Here is a 21433-nt window from a genome sequence, read left to right as displayed (position 1 = left end):
CTTTTAGCATAATAATGGTTGTGTATCCCTACAATTAAAGATAATTATAGGCTATAAAATTTGTACAGTGATTAACCAAAAACAACATGAAGCACTGTGATGCCAAGACAAAGACATCCATCACTGAAGTTTATATCCCTTAAACAGTTTCTCTCGTTCCTGTGTAGAATTTTCCTTCATTCCATTTTTGCTGCTTTATGCATTACAGTACTTTTCCCAGTATTCTCCAAAATCTGAGGTATTGAAAATATCACATCAAATCTGAACTGATTCATTACTTTATCCCAAGTCTTACAGGGAAATGAGAATATTTTACAATTATGATCTAACCAAAGAAGCACATTTATCCCTAATTCTAGGTTGTCACTCTTTGATTTATGTCCTGAAATAATAGATTTTATAATCCTTACAGATTTGCTCTCAACTAATATAATTGTAGATGCTCTTATTATTCAATTTACATGTCTAATCCCTTTTCGAATACCTGCCTTCTGTTATTTTCTGTAACTGCATAGATTATTCAGGTTAGCTATGCACAGAATATAATGGTACTTCCATTCTAATGCTATTTTCTCCATTCAGTTTAACAGCCATTTCTAACACTGCACATTAATTTCATATGATACACAAGCCTTTATTAGAAAGGGATATTTGGGACACCTTGCTTTATGAAAGAAAAGGACATTCTATCAAAACCTTCCACATAATGAGAAGACCACTTCCATATCAGCTTACTATTTAACACAGAAGACAGGAAAATACAGAACACTTTGAACACCCGTGGAAAGGTATTAAATGAAGTAACATATATTTCACATTTGCAAAGTGATAAAACACATAGCCCAAGGGATCAAAAAAATGCAAGGCACAAGCATCACAAAGCAGAGAAGACGTAAGCATACTTAAAATACATCCCCACATTAACTCCTACATATGTTTGTTGAAAGAAATGCAATAAAATTTATAATTCAGTCTCTTGATTTAAATAATCCTAAAATGTGGATTTCACAAACCTTAAGCTGAAAAACAAAAAAGGTAATATCATGAATAGAGGCTTCAGGATCAATGTTTTTCATACCTTCTCTTCGTATTTGAGGTTATAGAAAGCATGACCTACAACAGGCATTCATGTAATCAAACAATACACAATACTTCCCTCTTATAACATGACTGGAAATACGCAATTATTCTCATGTTTTAATTTGGAAACATGTTTGGTTTGTTCTGGCAGGAAGCCTGGGCTTTAGGAAGCCAATTTCTCTAGAGCTCTTTAGCCTAAACTCAAAGGATTTTTTGGATGCACTGTCACCATGTAAGTGCTTTTTTTTTTTATTATTTTTTAATTTCCAGCCCCTCTGTGAAGAATGCTACTAGACACAGCTTTCACTGGAAAGTGTGCACTGGCTGTTTTTCTCTCTATGACTGGAACAGAAAATAGACACTCTATTTAGGGATTTATCTATTGCTTTTTTTGGACAGGCTGGCTGAACAACTTTTAACTAATGGGTCAGTCAGTATTTTCTATTCCCAGTACTTGTGGGTTTCTATACACGTTTATATGCTTGGCTCTATAGGTTTCATGGCATTGCACTGAATTATTTGGAGCAGAAAAAATTCTGTTTTCATCTGATAAATTATTCATTAACACCCCATGACTGCTTTATTAAAACATTTTTTTTCTCATTTGTTTATACTTTTCACAATGGTACTTACTTGACGGGGTCAGAAACAATGTAACGAATTGGCAAGCTGCATTTGCAAAAGTCAACGCTTCTGGTGCTGTGCTAGCCTGTTTCAAATAGTGCACAAAATCAATTAGATAAAGTTACTCAGAACATTTCTAATGAAATAGCTCTTTCAAATTTATTTAGCTGAAAAGAGGAAGAGAAAATGCTAAGCTTACTCCGAAATGACACAAGTTTGTCATTTCCATTCTTCTACAAGATGAAGGATGAAAAGGGTCATTCATTTCACATTGCCATCTCTTGAACGCCTCAAAAATAAAAACAAATGCGGCTGCAATCCAAGAAGCATAAGCGGTCATCCAAGAAACTGACAATTTCTTTGGGGAATGAAAAATGATTGTCAGCATGAAAGACAGTGGGTGAAGAGATAAATCCCTTACTGTTCTTAGTTTGCCAGTCGTCATTTACTTCTAAGGTCTGACTAGTTTGGGGAGATGTCAAGGGAGCAGCTGTCACACTGAAGGCAACAGGATTGGGGAAAACAATGTAAGACTCCTATTATTTGTGATACTTATTATCCTCATTATTGCATGTTCAGCTTTAAAAATGAAGATTTGATCATAACCTGTGCCATGCAATCAAATAAGTATAAAAATAGACAAAGCAAAAAACGAGGAAGTCATGCTCTCATAGTTAAAAGCTTAGCAATAGTTTAAATTAATAGTCTCATACACAGTTGGTCAGAAATGTTCTGCTAAAATAAAGTGGCACTGGGAAATAATGATTTGTAGAATCTCAGATCTCTTCTTTGAAACATCTAACGCCGGATAAACTTGTAGAGAATGTAACGAAATACGAATGTAACGAAAACTCATTTAGATTCTCAGTCAGTCTATAATGTGGCCAAAGAGGATGGAAGCTGAAGAAATACCTGTAATATACATACATCTTTGTCTTTCCCTACAATTCTTCATCTCAAAATATCTAATAAATAAAGCATCAGTAATTAGAATCTTCATTTTTAAAGCTGAACATGCAATAATGAGGATAATAAGTATCACAAAGCCACTAATGAAATCCACAGGCGAGTTGAGAAAGTATGATGATTTCCTACTTCACAGTCTTAGAGCGGACCATGCCTTCTATTAGGAAATTGTTTGTGTGCACCCCCTCGGTTATGGAGGTGTCCCTTCCCCGCGACTACAGCTGAATTCAGGCCATCAGCCCACCTGACTTCTGTGCTCTGATGCTGACCAAGTGCTCTCACATGGTTCTTTGCCTTGTACCTCTGGTATGTGGTATTTTCAACTGATGTCTCATTCAAACAACAAACAGACCCCAAGGCTTTTCACTTCTGAGACAAAAAATGATTACCTGCTTTCAATCTGGCACAGCAGAAATGTGTTTATTTGTATATACACAAAATAAATGGAGGCCTTTTAGAAGATAAAGTCTTTGAAGCCACGGTATAACTGCTGAACATTGTCTCCAAGTTTTCAGCACAAAAAGCTTGAAGTGTTTACATCTGACAACTTTTTGCACTACTGAAGAAATTTAAGTAAAGAAGAATTATTCATTTTCAAACATCACAAACTCTTTTTTCATTACATTAGCAAAATATGAACATTTCGAAGATGAAATGCAAATGACTTCTGAAAATAACTATCAATATCTTGTAGCTTTACATAAAAAGCTAAATTAAGAAACCCCAAAAAATTGTAAAAACGTACATATTTATGTACTTGTTCTGGTGTACCACCTACCGCTATTCTAACTGGGACTCTCTGCTGCATTTACCCTTCACTAGAAAGCAGTATACTTTTTTTTTTTTTTTGGTCTCAAAACATTTTATGCAGACTGCATTGCCAGCATGCCAGGCAATTTTTCACCTTTATAAACACTTGATGTAAATGTGGTGTAGCTTTGTTGATATGCTGCAAAGGTTACTGAGCACTTGCAAAGATAATAGGCTGATTATTAACATTATTTGTTAACAAACTGCTGTCGCATATCATAAGTACAGCTTGTTATTACCAGACCCATTCTGAGCTTTCAACATTTGAAAATATTCACTGCAACAGACCTGTAACCACCAGATTTTTGATTCCTCCGGGAATTATTCCTGAAAGCACAAATACAAATGTCTCACTCCTGCCCTGAGCCGATGACCTACTTCCCTTACCTATCAGCAATGCACGGCCTATGAGGCACACTTGAGTAATCCTCTTCTGTTTGGCAAAACTGGTAGGCTGTAACAGTTGAACAGTTTATCCTATCAGTAGCAAAAATAGTAATGTTTTCACTTACCTTTCACCAATGGTCTTTGTATAATTTGCAAGCTCTGCTCACAACTCATCTACGACAGGTTGAAGCTCGCTTACAAGAACCGAACATGGAAAAGAAATACCTAATGTTCAGGCAGTTGGTCAAAGACAGAACCAGCCAAAGGCAACTCTCAATCCTGTTTTAGCTATTAAACACTGTCTTCTCCATTGGACTTGCAGCCTAATCAATACGAAGACAAGTAGAACCAGGCAAATGCATCAGGATAAATTTCTTGAACTTTATCAAACAAAACAAAAAAAGTAAAGATCACAGAAAATCTGGATAAATCTTCCCAGGAATAACAATTCATTAGAAAATGTCCCGATTCTCACGCTGCTATTGCTCATATTACACTTTCTGTGTATTTCAGGTTTCAGTTTAAAAAGTAATGATGTCTAACACTATAAGCTTTCAGAAAGACAAAGAAATAATGAGTGGAATTTTAAAATATTACATATATTTCCTTGGGAAAACATAGGAGTGCAAAGCTTTTCACATGCACAGTTTGCCAGGAAGATGTGGGAAGAATCTTTTCCTCCCCAAATTTGCAGACCACTCTTAAAACATAGACAATTCTAGAACCGTTCTCCTTGGAAATTATTTCATTATTTTACTTATTTTTGTAATGAAACTACTCTGAACTGTAAATGGTGTCTAGCTTAGTTTTCCAGTTTTCAGACAATATTCTCTAATTCTCTATGATCTATCTTTGAGTGAGTGGTTTACTGTTATTAACCCTATTCATTTTTTAATCCTTGACCTAAAAAGTTACATCAGTAAAGTTTGCTGGAATGTTTGTCTGCACTAGACAGAGTTGTTCTGCTTTGCTCCAAAGCCACACACAAGACAGCACAGAAGGAAAATCCTCAGGAGAGACAAATTCAGTCTTATAGCTTTTTCTCACTGTAGAAGACAAGTCTTGCAACTGTCCTATGAAAATCAGGCTCTCATTCAAAAGCCTCTGTCTGAAAAAGAAGAGTTCTTCTGAAGAGAGGGCTCTGGAGCCCAACAAGCCTTACCGGGAAAGAAACATTAATGTCTCTTCCTTCAGTTTTTCATTTGATAAGTATTCTCCCTCACAACAAAACAAAACAAAAGCAAAGCATGTCATATATAATTTTCCTAAGCCAGATCCCATATTCAAAAAAAAAAAAAAAGAAAAGAAAAGAAAAGTTCTTTAAGTTCTTTACACATTGTAAATTTGGAGTTATTCTTTAAGCTTTCACTTGGAATTTTATTTCCTCCAATCTTTGCTCCAAGATTTATTCCTGCAAGCTTATTTTTTGGTAAAGGTTCTCTGCACATGTCCAGATGGAAAAATCCAAGAGATGTGACAACCTAATCTCTTAGTACATAAGATTATCCTACTATTCCTGTACTAGAGTAGCATCTTATGGATCAATTACTGTGTCAGTTGTCAATATGCTGACAGCTCTCAATTGTTTCCCTTAAATTCGATGGCTTCTATCATCCTGTTTATCAGGTTCCTTTGAAGTCCTCTGCACCTAAGACAGTTAAGTCCTCCTCTCACAGTTTCAAAATACCGTTTTAGACATTGATATATTAAATTAGACTTTCTGCACATATTGCTTTTTTTTTAATCTAGGAAAGAAACTCCATGTCTCACAGTCCATGAAGCTACCTTGATGCAGTATATTTAAAAAGATATGACAACTCTGTTTAATATAGAGTTTAGCGAAAGTTATGTATTATATGTATAATAATTCTAAAGTTTTCAGCATCTGTTCATATGATAAGGAACTTTACACATAAAGACTGATGATGCCTCTTTTTTGCCATAGTATATGGGAAATATGTAATATATGGGAAATATGAAAATATGTAATATAAGGGGATGCATGGTAATATTTCCCATATACTATAATATGTAATATGGGAATGTTTTAAATAGGTATTTTTTACTTTATGTGAAAGAATCTTCTTCCTTCAGTGGTGATCACAGATATGAATAAATGCATAGAAGCAAACATAACTACGGCAGAAGATAAGTCCTATAAGGCTACTGTGTCAAGAAGCATAAAATCTTATTTGATTGGATAATGTCAAACAAACCGCTAGTGTTTGATAAATAATTATAATCTGAGAAATGTTACACAAAATAAGAACATAGACAAAATGCCAATAAAGTTAAGGAGTTAACACACTGTAAAGTGCGTGTGATTTGTTCTGTAAATCTTAAATTATTTTCAAGAATGTGCTTTTTCAAAAGAAAGTAAAACATCACAGTTCTGAACAGCAACTACTCTTCTCTATTCAAACAGGGCAAAAAAAGATAACTGGGCCTTTCCAGTAGTGACCTAAGAACATGTACCAAGAATGAGGGGTAACAGAAGCACAGATAAACCAATTTCATTCTAGCTATATTGTGAAATTTGTCACCATTGATGCTACATCACTCAGAATTTTATTTTTCTGAGTGGTCAACCACCACATAATGTGTCTGGCTTTTTCAGGCTATTTTATATGTTTATGAGCCTTCTGGTTATACGTATTAAAAAGCGAGACTTTTGCACTTTGTTGGCCATTCAGATATCTGTTTATGAAAATGAAGTAGAATAGAAAAGTCATGTTCAGAATACCATAAGGAAATTTCTATGAGAGGGAAGAAGAATTAACGACACAGAAATTGTGTCAGTATGGTACCAAAGCTATTCAGCATTGTTCATTTAAGCGCTTCAGGACTTATGAAGACAATAACATCAGACATAATGGAAGGATTACAAAAATATCATTCTGGCTTAGCCAGAAAGACATCTTTCTATATCTGTTCTCCTTTTTGCTGCTGATTTGTAACATGCATTGAGGAGTAACAAATAAATATTTGCTCTGGTCTGGCAGAAAGGGCATTGGGAGGGCAGGGAGTCTGGGCCAGCTGTTCATATTTCTGATACCTTTTCACTTTTTCTGCCTGAATACTTCTTCAGAAAGTTGGAGAGTGGCTTCAGTGGTACTGATGTAGTGAATGGGAACCAAAAGCTAAGTGCTTTTCTTCTACATTTTCTATTTTTTATCTAGGGAATATGTATTAAATAACATTCATCATTTTTACACCACTGTATTTACCTTTTTTTACTAGGAAATTGTTATTAAATGATATATAGTCTAACTGGAACATGAAATGTGACTATTTATCTAAGTTAACAGTGACAGAAATAGAAAAACAACTCATGTTCTCAACTAAGTATTTTCTAATGGAGTTGTAGAGGCTATGATGCTTTTTTAAAATCCAGTCTTTTATAAGTGGTGGCTTCAGTGTTATAGCTCTCTGAACCATGCCACTTCACTAAGGAGGAATCATAGGATCCTCAAAAAGATTTCTTCAACCCTCTCCCCCCATTTTTCTGAGGTTAGTTAAATTTTTTGATGCAACTTTCTCTCCAATCAAATCTCCCAAAATTCACAGAAACAAAAAAAATGTTTTATGAAAATTACTGTCAGCTCTAGGATGGAGCTGAAGGTGAGAAAGAACAAGAGAAAGATCTAAAAATAACTAATAATATCTGTTGGTTAACATTTCGCCTGCATTCAGATGTTCACAATTCAGATAAGGGAGGTGGCACAGAGTATTCTGCATCTCTAGCAGTGTAATAATTTGGGTTTGGGTCAGCTCTATCTTATTGTTTTTACATAATTCAGTCCCACATTCATAAAAGGGTCCCCCCTGCCAACTGGCTCCTATGATGTAAAAATGCCTTCTCTCACTGCTTGAGTATTTGTTCCCCCAAAGCTCACAGGCTGATGGAAAAGGGCTGCTGCAGATCAACAGAGAAAGTGATATACTGAGGTTTTCTACTCCAGGATCTGCCAAGGAGGTTTTCAAGAATTATACATTTAGTGCCTTGACACAGCTTGTGGCAGTTCTCTAATTCTGTTGTCTAGATCACTTTAATCGTGTTTCAGAGAACGGGAGTGATCCATTGTCAGGTTCACAGCGTGCAACCGCAGCAAGGTCTAAAGCTGCACTGCTGGTCTGATTCATCTGAAATGTCTTTAGGGTGACAACAGCTATATTCTTCACAGCGCGTGAAAGTATTCACAGCTTACTTTCGTCACAGGCCCAGTCAAGAATTCAGAACCGTGGTATCTGTAGCATGTATCAATGAAGAGTTTAAGATGACCTAGCCTTATATAGGGCTGGCCGGAGAATCGGGGTGAATGTTTAATCAACGGGCTGTTTACTAAAATAACTTGAACAACTGAATTCTGTCATACTGAACTGAACATCTTGTGAAATTTCTGGCACTTCGTATTTTTAAGCACATCTGCCTTCTCTGTGGATTTACACAGCTTATTTATGGAGATAAATGCAAGAAAAGCTACAGAAATATATGCTTTATTTATCAGATGCCTTATTCATTAGTCAACTGTTTGTGATTTACCATGTATTTTTAACTACGTCACCTAGTAACAAATCTGTTTCACCAGAATTTATGTTAATATTCCAAATGCAATCTTAGGCAGATGCTATTTCACATAATATTCATTTTTACTAGTCTTTATTTTCCTCTCACATTGTCCTCACTACAGTGGGGGTCAACATAAAGAAAGCATATGGCTTCTTCAGGCAGATATATGTGGTCACGTCCAACAACATGCTTAAAAGTATTGCTTTCCCCTGCTGAAAGGCATGCTGCCTTAAAAAATGAACACAACACACATCCATGTGGACACAGACCACCAATACCGAGAATAAAGGAAGAAACAGATAGATACTTTTGATTGCAGGCGGTACCCAAAGGTGGACAGAAGCACAAAACAGAACCAAGAAAAGAACAGGTGCGTGGGGGCACGTGTGTCTGTGTGAGGGCTTTTGGGGATATTGAGAAATTAATATTTCAGAACATGTAATAGATTTAGAATCGAGTTTGGTGAAGAAAGAAAGAAGCTTAGTTTATTTTAGCCAAACTCTGTTATCCATGCTTAATTATTTTTGTTCCTTACATTTTAAGTCATTCCATTTACAAGACTGATGGCTCTCTAACAAGACTGGCAGTAAGTACTAGAACTGAGAGGATGCATCTTCTCTATGACAGCTACATTTAGATATATAGAAACCTACAGAAAAATCACAGAGCTCAACATCTTATATTTGAGGGAAGTAGATCTACTAGAAAAATAGCTGTGTGTACTAAATAGCAAACTATCATATTGCGATATGAAACTCATCTGTTTATCATAAAGTTTATGGCAGAACAGTAGGAATAAGTATTGCTATCACAACATAAATGCAGAAGGTAGGCTGGAACTTATTTTCAGGCATAATGTGGTTTGTAGAGAAGAAATCAGTGACTCAAAGTCTTGCTATTCACTTCTTACACCATAGACATCACTTTACCATATCAATTCTGCCCCCTTGCTCAAGCAGTAACAGCTAACCATACACCTCAGAGGCTCGGAAGTCTCTGGCTGTTGTTCATAAAGCAGTTTGGGACATTTACCAAGCACCAGAATTGTAACAGACTGAAATTTTGACAAACAAGTACTGGCAGGATGCCGGTAAAAACAACAACAGCCACGACAAAGCGCTGAGACAAGAGCTGCATTGGTATCAATAACTTAAAACTGGGGAATTTCAGACACTGCTTTTTGCTACTGGTGAGAAAGTGCAACTCTTTTACACTTCTCTGTTGTGTTCAAATGCATCTATAGTGTTCAAAGTATTATAATTATGTCTATCAAAATTTTCCTTTCCAATAAGATCTTCTTATCGCATATATGGTCTTGGCATACACTTCACCTGCAAAACAGAGTGCAGGCTTTGAAGGCAGCACATCACACGCTTTCCAGTGCCACGGAGATGCTACTAATGAGGACGAGAGCCCGGCTGTAACATACGCTACAGCAGCCCTCTGCCTTCTGCCTGAGTGACGATAAAAGCAAACAAGAACACAAGCGAGTGAAAACAAGTTCTCCAGGACCGTGGTCGGAAGCTTATGCTTCTCATACAGCCAGATCCATCAACACTACAATGTAGTATCTGATTCTAAGGAGTAAATTCCTCTTTGCTTAACAGAAAAAAACTAAATACAGAGATTAATATATAAAAGCATAGGATTTTCTTAGTAACTAGTCACTTGTGAGAGATTTAATTCTTTGGTCCAAGAGATCACAGGATCATATAACAAATAGAGTCCATAGCTAAATATTCCTTCAAGCTTCTCTGCAAGATCAAGGACCCTCACGTCTTCAGATTAGGAAAAATTCACATCCTGAATGATTATTCTGGTATTTAAAGGGCAATCACAGAGAATAAAAGTGGACTAAGTGTTTTTAATTTTCCTCTTCAGGAACAGGTTGTGAGATTTATGTAAATACATCAAAGCTTTAAGGACATTATGATAAAAGTATGGCATTTGCCAATAGTTAGGGCATAGAATAGCTTTAAAGTTTCAGTTATCTGATGAACATCAATCGCACCATATTAGAGATGGTAGTCATTTAGCAGAAACATCATCTTTAATTCACAATTGGTCATGCACAGGATATATTCCTATTTTTGCTTAAAAGTGATGTTAAAATTGATGTCAAAACATATTTCTTAGTAACATCACTGTCAGGTAGAGCTGCAGTCTGAAAACTAAAAGCCTGCAAATGAGTCAACAGACCTTTTAGTTTGCGAATAAAGTGTATTTAATATATGATATATGGTATACATAACGCACTGTACTACTATCATTGCTGAGGATGACAGCATTTATGAAATGTAAATAATATTTAATTAATGGAATTAAAATTAATGTACTCTAAACATGTAAATAAATATTGCTGCCTCTTCAAGTGTGTTTAATACATGTGTAGGATTACTATAAACAGATTGAAATGAATGTGGTCTCAATGCAATTTAATTTAAATAAGTGCTGTAATTTATTTCTTTTATTTGCTGCTTTGGGTTTGTGGAATTGGCTTAGATATTTGGTAAAATTAGCTAGATATTGTTGGGAATGATACTATTGTTTGAAACGTGTCACAGACTGGCAGGCAAGACACTTTATGTTCAATTAATGTCAAATAGTGTGCTTACAAGCCAAGTACATCAATAGACACATCCAGTAATTTGGCAAGCATAGTTTTTGTCAGAAAGCTACAGGTGTACCACCGACTAATTTAACAGAATCATACAGAGAACATGCTTAAAATGTCAGGTATCTCCATCACCTGAATGTGCTTCCCATATCCGCACAGATGACTAGGTTAGATTGTGGAGCGGGTACTTGAAAAGACTATGCAAGAGCAACAGTCTCACTGCCATCGGTCTTGCTGTATCAAGTTTAAAAAGACACACTTCAAGTGGTCGATGTGGAAAAACAACCTGAAAAACTTGTGAGTGACCTTGACAGGCTGCTGAAAAATATGTATTTTAAGTGATCTACATAAAGACAGAGTACCTTTTCTTTCTAAAATGATGATATCAGTAGCATACTTCCAAAGCTTCAAATTTTGCCACTGATAATTGATTATTGCCAGACCAGAATTTGATCACAAACTTAAGAGCATAAGAGTTAGTCGGACAAGAGGCAAAGTATCAGAAAGATGTTTGGTGTCGCTGTAAAGCAAAGTAAATGATTTAAAAAAACCTACCTAAAATCTTTGATTGAAGCAACACAGAGAAGATGCTACATGGCATTACAGCCGCTTAACTGACAACGCACATTTGAAGAAACGGGACTAGTTCCCATTTTTAAACTAGCAGGCTTCATAAGGTTCTGCATAAGTAGTAGTGCCACTCTCTGGGAAAAATTACAACATTGTAATAAAATTTGATAACTTTTTTCAGAGTTTATACCTTTATACACACAAAAAAAGGTAGCTTTCAATATTTATTCACATACCGAACACAAGATCTCACCATAAACTAGGTGATGGACAACACCTGGAAAATTAAATGTTCTGCTAGATCACAAGGTAGATGGGATTTCTTATACTGACCATCAACCCACCAAGCAAAATTTGCTCTCATCACAAAGGATGGGATTGATGCTGTTTAACTTTTAAATATCTAAAATAAGTTGCTTAAGTCTAAGATAGTCCATGTAGACTCACCTTACAATTAATGAAATAAAAATAGGCACTTCTGTGGGGCAGCTCACCATACCTGTCTTCAAAATTCACCTAAGCACCACCTTCTAGACAAGAGGATCCTAGATAGTTAGATCTTAGATAGTCTTAGATACCTAAACTAAGCAAGATGAATATAACCCTGGATGCCTTGGAAATTATTCATCCCATTCATTTTTTTAAATCATAGTAATTACCCACAGTGGCTGTCTCAAGGGTCTGTCTAACGTATCTTAAAATTAAACCCTCATACAATGAATCAAGGAACAGGTGAAGGCTTCTTCAATGGGACATTGCAGTTGACTACTTCAGTGAGTCCTGCCAACACTCAGAAACAAACTACTGCCATAGCTAGGAAAAAAGGTGAAATAGTTGGTTTAGCACCATTTTTCGTAATGCCTGAAAATAAGCCAAATGGAGAGAAGAATTGGTAGTGCTGGGGGAGGAAAAAGAAACCAAAGTGTTTTACATAACACATCACAAACAGGTGGGGAAGCAGCCACGCTAGCTTTGGATGACATATGAAAGCTTCTGTTTGAAATCACAAAAGACATGGGCAAACTTTGTCTGAAGAGACTACAGGGTCGGTGCACAGTAAAGACCTTGCAGCTCCTCTTGTGGTGTCTGAGAAGGCGGGCAGTTCAGCACAGGGAGACAAAACCAAGCAATTAACAGGGCCTAGTGGGTGAAAAAGCCCCCCTTCTCCATGCGGTTTCCTTCATGAACATTCTTGAAAGAAATTGCAGCTCTTGAAAAATGAATGCTTCCTCTTTTCAATACTCCACAGAGATCATCATCACATAAATGATTTCGATCTGCCTGATTTCCTTCAGCATGTAAATCAAGAACGTTGCCTTCATTATTTCAGATGAGAAAAAAAACCTACCTGAGGCTTCTTCAATCTGAGCCTCTCTTCAATCTCAAGCACGATGCTGTTCCTTCTGACATTTGTTATGAATTTCACTCTTGAACCTTGAGCAATGCTGTAGTGGCTGTAGGTTTTGTGGATGAATCGATTAGAATTTAGAGTTATACAGATACAGTTTATAAAATCATTAATCAAAGTAGGTCCACAGAAGCTATGAATAGATGAAGTGTCTACACAAAAACATGATACAAGACAAACAGTCCTCCAAAATAACAGAGAGAAAAGGGAATAAAGAAGACATTAACTGAACATAAAGTGACTTAGTCTATGGTAGGGATGGAATGTGCATGCCCAAATGAGGATGCAAGCTTAGTCTAATCTGTTTTGATCACTGTACAAACAGGAGTGTCAAAAATCAGGCATGCTTTGTATCGGCCACAGGAAGCCTGCATGACCTTGTGCTAATGCTTTGTCACATGGCCTATATGCACTAGCATCTTGTCTAGATCAGGACATGTCAGGGCCATGCCTTGTAGACCCTGAATATGGATGAGCCACTGTCATGGAACCCAGCCCATGGTCCTTTATTAGACAAGAACAGTGCTGACGCTTCCAGTCGACAAATTAATGGATTTGTGGTTATCATTCAACACAGCTAATTACCCTGAAAACAACAGGTTTGTTTTCTCTCCTCCCCTCTGAAAGTACAGACTTAAAATAGGATATTAAGTAGCTAAAAAGTGTCACAGCCAGACCAAAAGCAGCAGCAGAAATGAAGAAATGATACTAAATTAGCAGTTATTTCTCCACCTGTAGGCTAGCATTAGAGAGCAAAAAGATAAATGCAGTAGCTGACCAAGAGCCCTGCGTATGATAAGACCAGTGTCTTTGTGTGTATCAGACAAAGTGGATACTAGAAAGGTGCTTCATGGAGATATTCAGCTGAGACTCTACTAGTACCGAACTGTATTAATGCTCTCCCGCACAGAAAGCACACAGAAGGGTTCGCTTAGGTACAAACACTACCAATTCCTGCACTTCAGACTGAACTTGAGACTGATGAAGCATGAAGAAGGTAAAATGACTCGAGACAGCACCTCTTCTGCTGCAAAGGAAAAATCTGTCTTAGCGTTTTAACCCTACACTAGCTGCAACTAGCTGGTGGCTACACTACGCCTAGCTAGTAGCTACTGTTAACAGAAAGAAATTCCTATTGGAGGGAGATCTGAAAAAAAATGAACCTGTTTCCAGGGACTTACCTGCTGTACTGCAAAATCTATAGGTGAAGCAACAATGGTCTGACTGCAGAACTTTGCAGTATTTATCAAAAGCAACAAAACTGGTATAAATGGCAGTGTTGATGCCCACAGATAGTTCCTCATATAGAAAAGTAAAGCTATGAAATCCTGACTGTGCCTCTGATTCACTAAATAAGCTGTATATCAAGCAGGAAAAAAATAGCTAAGGAACTGATATCTGTTCCTAAGAAACGGGAATACAAAGAAAGTACTAACATGGCAACTCAGTCTCCTCACCCTGACCCTGTACACCTCTGTTAGCAAGAAACAGCTGTCACAAACTCTTAAACAGTGCTGCAAAGCAGTATGCTGAGCCAGGTAAAAATGAAATAAAGCTTCCCTGAGTTCCACTGCCCATGCCCTTGTGGTTTAAAATGTGGCATTTAACTATATATATAAAAAAACTTTCCTATTTTAAGATTTTTTTAAAAAAACTTTTTTTGTCTTTTTTATATATGCCTCCTACTAATTTTTTTTTAATGTTTCTGAGGAATAGAAATATCCATTTACATATAAATACCAGTGTAAGCCAGGAAAAAGAAACCTATAAGGAAAAAAAATCTTACAAAGAGAAAAGTACTAATATAAAAAGACAAATAAAAAAAAAATCAGTATCAGAAGAACACCGAGTAGAAATATGTTCAGATTTTCAAAAGACAACACAGCAATAATCAGTAGTGCCCTTATAATTTAAAATTTGTTAGGTCTTCCATAATATTATGCCAAATTCAATGTTTTTATTATAAAACCCACAGTTCCCTCAGAAGTTGGCTCAACTAGTTTGAAAATTTTCATTTGTAACAATAAACGTGGACAAAATAAGAAAGTACATTGTGCACACTTACTAGTATGCATCCATATACTAGCAGCATGGAAACATTATTTTTGCAAAATGCATGCCTGAAATTGCAAGGATTCAAAGGCATTTTTATTTCAAATGAGTTTTTAAACAGTATGATTTGTCTAACATGTTTTTAGGGCCTCTTCAGATGAAAGGGGAAAAATGGATTAATAGCAAAGAGCATATTGATTAAAATGTAATTTCTGTTATCACAGTTAAATGATATTTTTGCATGCAAGCTGCAGCTTCAGTAAACAAAGATTATTTTAGTATGTGTCCCCTAACATATTGTCACTCATTTCTGTGCTTTTAGGGCCATTTTCTTTTGAACTGAAAGTAACAATGTATCAAGAAACTATACAGTATATAATGCTTTCAGTTAGCAGCTAATTCTCTTTCAAGAGAAAGAAATTAGTCATGTCCGCACAGTGTTTTCATCTGACAAATATTATTTACATAAAACTCCTGTAAAAATAATATATACGTGGATTATTATCAGCACTATTCACATGATTTTTTCCCAAAGTACACAGCAATCAAATTCATAATTCAAAATTTCTACTCCATGATATAATTTTGTAAGAACATGAATGTACTTTCTGAACCAAGAATAAGTCTAGAAAATTAAGAAAATTAAAGATAGTAAGGAAATGAACCAAAAAAGTCAGTTGTTGCCCCAGTATCAGAGACCAGGATCAGTCTGAGCAGGAACGACTAGGGCTCTCAATCTCTTCAGACCGGGAGCGCGCAGCCTGGCTAGGATCACATGCTCACAATTTCCGTGCTCCAAGTTTTGTGGCAGAGAGCTTGGAGTATCTGGTTCTTTCTTTATATAACTGTGTTGAAGGGGGTTCTCACAAATGGCAAAAGAATTGGTATTACTAAAGGTTTATTCAAGTGGGCTGTTCTGCTAAAAGACTGATGAAACTCAAATATTTCAATTTCAAACAACTGGCATGTTCTGATGACAAAACATTGTGTTGAAAAATGTAGATAAGCTCTCCTCATCAGCAGCATCATTCTATTGCTTCAAGAATACGCTGGATTTTTAACACCAGTCTTGAGAATGGAAACAAAGCTAAAATATTGCTGAATGCACTGAAAAATAAAACACCCAATGTACCAATGTGTTATTTTGGTAAGTGCTGTGCTGAGGCATTTATAATTATACCAGTACTTTGTGTAGTGCAACTTTTGCCATTTTTTTGCTCAAACAGAGATTATGAATAAGTATCTTTCCAGAAAGCACAGAGAAGAATTGGGCATCATAAAATTACAAGAACTGTAATAACAGGAAATGTAAATGATGGATGGCACGTAAGGAAAGGGGAAACTTCTTGCTAGCTTCACTCACTGGCTAAACAGTCACATTAGGCTAAGCGCAATCTAGCTTTTATACTGGACAATAAGGTAGTACTAATCCATTTCATATGTATTGCAAGTATATCTCTGTCTCAAAAGCTAACGTGCATATCAAGTATAAGTATTCATCTTCATAATTCAGTGATGAAAAATCTATTTTCTTTCCCAAACAGTGATAACTTTTATCTTAAATTATGTAATCACAACAAAGTTACAGATGTTGATAAGGGATGTCTGGTGATTTTATTTTTCCCCCAATCTAATCTTCTATAAAGCTACAAACATCATTGTCAATTTTCTAGCTAGAGGAGTGTTTTGACACCAGGCTTCCCAAAATTTCTTGACCAGAGAACCACTTTTATACCTTCTTATTATCAGGGTTTTAGTAGAGAATTATTCTGAGTTGTAGAAAAGTCTACATGAAGAAAGGCAAGCTGTCTGGCTGTGTGGCAGACCACAGGTTTAGACTATCACTAGTCACTCTATATGATGCACCATTTCAGTCAGCTGATACCATTTCTACTCTTGGACTAGAGCTTTTCTAAAAACAGTGACAGGAAGCTCACAACACTGAATAACAGGATGCTCAAAATCCTGCTGCTGCATGAGTACACGGCTATTTGAACAACAGATATTCAGTCCCCAAATACCGGAGCCAATAAAACCGTCTCCGCAAATGTTTGTGAGCAAAGAAGCCAGAACTGAGATCATGAAGAGAGCTGAATCAGTTAGCCTTTCAAAAGTCAATTGATTACTCAGAGCTTCTAGCAACATCAGTCTCAAGAATTAAAAGATCATTTTGCTGGACCTTTATCAGGCAAGAAATGCTTATGGCAATGAAATCAAGCATAAACAGAAGGAAATTAAAGAATGCCATCCCACCAGCAGTATCAGAAACAATACTGTTACCAGACAGCAACAATGCTCAGTACACGTTGTGATAAGAAGGAATAAATGGCCTTTTTCTCCTTCCCTAGTGTATCAGCACATTAAATCTCAGAAGATGATTAATATTACTTAGTGTCTTTTCAAAACTGAAGCTTTTAATCAGAGTTTACATTTCTGTCTGCTATTGCATAGTCTTGTCTTTGCTGTTACTGCTACAAAAGGTCACAGTACTGCTATTTTGGGAGAGACTAACAAATAAGGAAGTTTATCTAGAGTCAGGTCATTTTGCTGACCAGGTAGGCTCTGCATAATTTTCTTTAGAGCTTAGCTTATCAATTATCGTTAATCCTGACTTGTGTTGCCATGGATTTTCCAAAGCGAAGGTTATGAATGCATAGCAGAGCCCAGTGGAGATTAATGTGCAGAGCAAAACAAGAGGACAAACAATGCCTTCAGAAAGGTCTTGCCTCAGACACAATCTGTCATATTACCTTATCTGCTGCTGCAATAAAAATAAATTAGGAAAAATCCTTAACCAATGATTTCATTGTCAAAATCAAATCATAATCACTAGATGAATTGAACATGTAATCAGTGTTACAGTAAATTTATTACACTTACATGTTGTTCAGAATACCCAGTGGAACATCAGCTCATTTGTCTTCCACACCAGCAAATAATCATAATTTCTTGCAATAAAGGAATTCATTTCTGGAAAGACAAAGAAAAAAATATCATGAAGTTAAATGGCAGGTTTTTTCAGTACCCATGCAATGTCAAGTGACATTGTATGAAAAAATAAAATCTCGGTCGGGAAATTTACAAGAACATCTTATAATTTAATAAAAATCTTCATAATTATATCTTTATTTGTGCATGTGAACACATTATTAGCATTTTATGAGAGACAAGAATACATTTCATATCTAGAAAAAAAGTTATTTGAGTTGCAGGGACATAATTTATTATTTCTGTTTTATTTTGTTCTGTCAAGACCAAAGTTTATGCTTTTCGGGAAGCACACATTTCCAGCTTCAGCAGAACAGACATCATAAATATGTCCCTCCCCACCCCCCAAAGGATTTGGTGGCATCTTGGCCAAAACAAGATTTTTCCTGTGAAAAAATATAACCTTTCCCTCTGAATATTAAAAGCAGAAGGATTTGAAAGAAATCCTGTGGGTGGTATTCCAGAATACCTCCCATCATCCCTTGTCAATAACTTACTAGTATTTAATATATACTTTAATATAATATAAATTTTAATACCGACTAATGAGAACACATGAAGAAAACAGGTAGGCTGAACAGACTATCTAACAGTGAAATCTCCACTCTGTGGGGTGGGCTCCCAAAGAAAGGAAGAAGCTCTATAGTCAGATATAGTAGGTTTTATGAGGTCCAGTCCATTCCTACTGCTCTGACTGAAGCTTAACAGAGTTTAACAATTTCCTCTGGTAGGAAATAAGACAGATTTTTAAATTTTTTTCCTGTTACATCCATAAATAAATATCCTCTAGGTTCTCACATTAACGAGTTTTCCTTCTTGCTTACCCTGAAAGACCAAAATGTGGCAAGATTTCCAATCAGTGATGTGCAATATTCCTTGCTGTTGACAGGGTATTTCAAACATTTCTGATAGATGAACATATTCCTGCAGATTCCTGAATCATCAATTTAAACCTGATCTCAATAGGCTGGGTTTTTTTAATTACTCTTTTTGACTGCCTTCGAACTAGTCCTCAACCCTTCCACAAATGAAGGCAACAAAAGCTAAGAAAAAAATGATTTAGAAGTTTTTATTAAATTAAAGCCTGTCACAACTGAGAGAAAATACTACTGGGGATGATCGGCATTGAGAGAAATCATTATATAGTCTAATAAGTCCATTTAGTACCTAAAGCCTCATAAAATAACTTACAAAGAAGCAAGTGATGGCAGACAGCGACTCATGGAATGAATGCTACTAGCATGATACAACCTTACCGTTTTGTCAGCCCTCCACAGAACAGTGATTATGATGTATTTATCTAGCTATAAAGAAATGCAGACTGGCTTTAGGCACGTCTCCAGGTTCAGCTTGACTTACAATGCTAGAAATACAGTTATAGAAGCACAGCAGAAAAACTGACATAATTAAAAAGACATTGCAAAAGAATAATCTTGTTCTGGCAATTTTCAGGTTTCAAGCATGCCTCAGTAAGCTGGACTTTCCTCTTTCAAGAATTCCTTCCTTCCTCCTCTGGAAGCAAGTCTTAATGGTGGTGAGTCAGTAGGTAGAACTTCTTAGTACATGAAGGAGAAAAAAAATAAATTCCTCCCTTTTCATCTTTTGCAGGTATTCCCAATAACCGCAGCAGTTGCTCTTCAAAAGTCATAATGGGTTTACAGATAGTAGAGACAACCATCACACAAATTGCTGTAAAATCCTTTATCTCATCTTTAAATTTCAAAATCAGATAAATGTTTCATTCCCCTCCTCTCTCTATCAACCTCACTAAGCTTCATCTCCTACAGAATAATTTCAAAAGATTCATCTGTGTGCAAGTTCACCTCCCCTATCACAGACATTTCTCCAGGTCAAAAAAATCCCCTTATTCTTGACCAAAAAGGTAGCCTGATCCAGCATCTCAGGCTTAGATGTGCTGTAGATCTTTCTTTGAGCTGTAACAGACACTTATTTCAATTCTGAGTCAGGACTGATGAACTGCTATGGCTTTCTAGGCATTCTCTTCTTACACTAAAAGCACTGAGAAGCAGCTCTACTTTCTGGAAAAAGCTCCATCTCATATGAACACAAAGGTCATCCACCTATTAAGAGTACAAAATAAGAGGAAAAGGTAAATTAGGGGAATTTAATAGTTATGATATGAGCAATGAGCCGTGTGCCAATTTTACTGTACGTTAACAATGAGCTCCAAATTTCTGTGAGGCACAAAATTTACTCTTAAGGGATGCACCTAAGCTTTGTTTCATAGATGTGCACACGGTGATGTAGTACTAGGACTTCCACCTCAGAGTACAGGCAGGATTAGGGCCTGCAGCTGAGCGCACAGAAATATCCGGCTGCTATCATCTGGATAGTGTAAATACACAGTATATGGAACCAAAGATCACTAGAATCAAAATAAAATATTACAAAGTAGAGAGAGAAAAAAATGAAATGAAACCAGAGAAAATAAAATTTTGAAAAAATTCAGTTTTTTGACATACATTTTTGTTACATTTGTTTGTTCATTTTTTAACATCATTTTTTGAACTTCTTGCTCAGCAGTAGTGTAATACAGTAAATGTATCTACTTTGCAGTCTACTATAACCCCCAGCTAGGTACAGTGCTGGCCCTTTTCCAGCCCTCTGGGATGTTACCTCTCTCCATGAGTTCTCTCACACCAACTAACAGTTCCTAATTCCTTAATTGTTCCTAGGTAAAATTTATCAGGATATGATAAATATGAAACTTGCATACATCTGCTTTAACCTGTTTTCCTTTGTTCTTGCCTATATTTATGCTCTTTGTTATTAACTGTTAAAAATCTGCTTGTAATTTACCTCATTTGTGAAGACCGATAAAAATAAGGGCATCGAACACTTCAGCCTTCTCTACAACATGTGATATATGCTCCCTTTTCCCATGAACATCTTACAATATCTTCCACGCTTTGTTATTTCTAATGTTTCTAAAGCCTTCTCTTGCAGAGTCTTATAACCTGTTCAGTTGTTATAACTCACATTTTGCCCCAGCCTTTCCAATTTTATCCTGATACAGTTTTTTCTATACTCAGCTACAATTCCTTCTTTATGCTTTTAATGGAATTCTTTTTTTTGATAATTAGATTCTTAAGAACTGAGGCTGTGACGTTAGTTTTGTACCATATTCCTCAGATTTCCTGCTGCAGAGGCAACCCGTAGCACTTCCCTACAAAGTGAGCAAAGTTCTCTGTATGACAGAAAGAAGAACTGAGTTGACCCAAGGCCAAACAATTAGGTCACAACAAAACTCAAAACGTAAATCAGCATTTCAAGTGTTGAGTGCTAGTCAGTCCCTTTAAATTAGCTTACAGGAGCATAAGGTAAGAGGGAGGAGAGTAAA

General features: G+C 36.2%; 1 protein-coding gene across 9 annotated transcripts in view; it reads right to left on the bottom strand.

Annotated features, from left to right (window-relative positions):
* The window catches only part of LRRC4C (leucine rich repeat containing 4C), a 546204-nt gene that overhangs the window by 309919 nt on the left and 214852 nt on the right, over positions 1-21433 (bottom strand). For 8 of the 9 annotated variants that reach the window (XR_010389425.1, XR_010389426.1, XM_064512761.1 and 5 more), the window contains one exon: positions 17965-18054. The gene's annotated coding sequence lies outside the window, so the exon portion shown is untranslated. Of the gene's footprint in view, positions 1-12972; positions 13079-17964; positions 18055-21433 lie in introns of all 9 variants that reach the window. The other variant, XM_064512763.1, reaches the window with a different exon arrangement.

The sequence above is a fragment of the Dromaius novaehollandiae genome, chromosome 5 (assembly GCF_036370855.1).
Source record: "Dromaius novaehollandiae isolate bDroNov1 chromosome 5, bDroNov1.hap1, whole genome shotgun sequence".
Taxonomy (NCBI): domain Eukaryota; kingdom Metazoa; phylum Chordata; class Aves; order Casuariiformes; family Dromaiidae; genus Dromaius; species Dromaius novaehollandiae.
The sequence above is the reverse complement of the archived record's forward strand: the minus strand, read 5'-3'. Positions and strand labels throughout refer to the sequence as shown.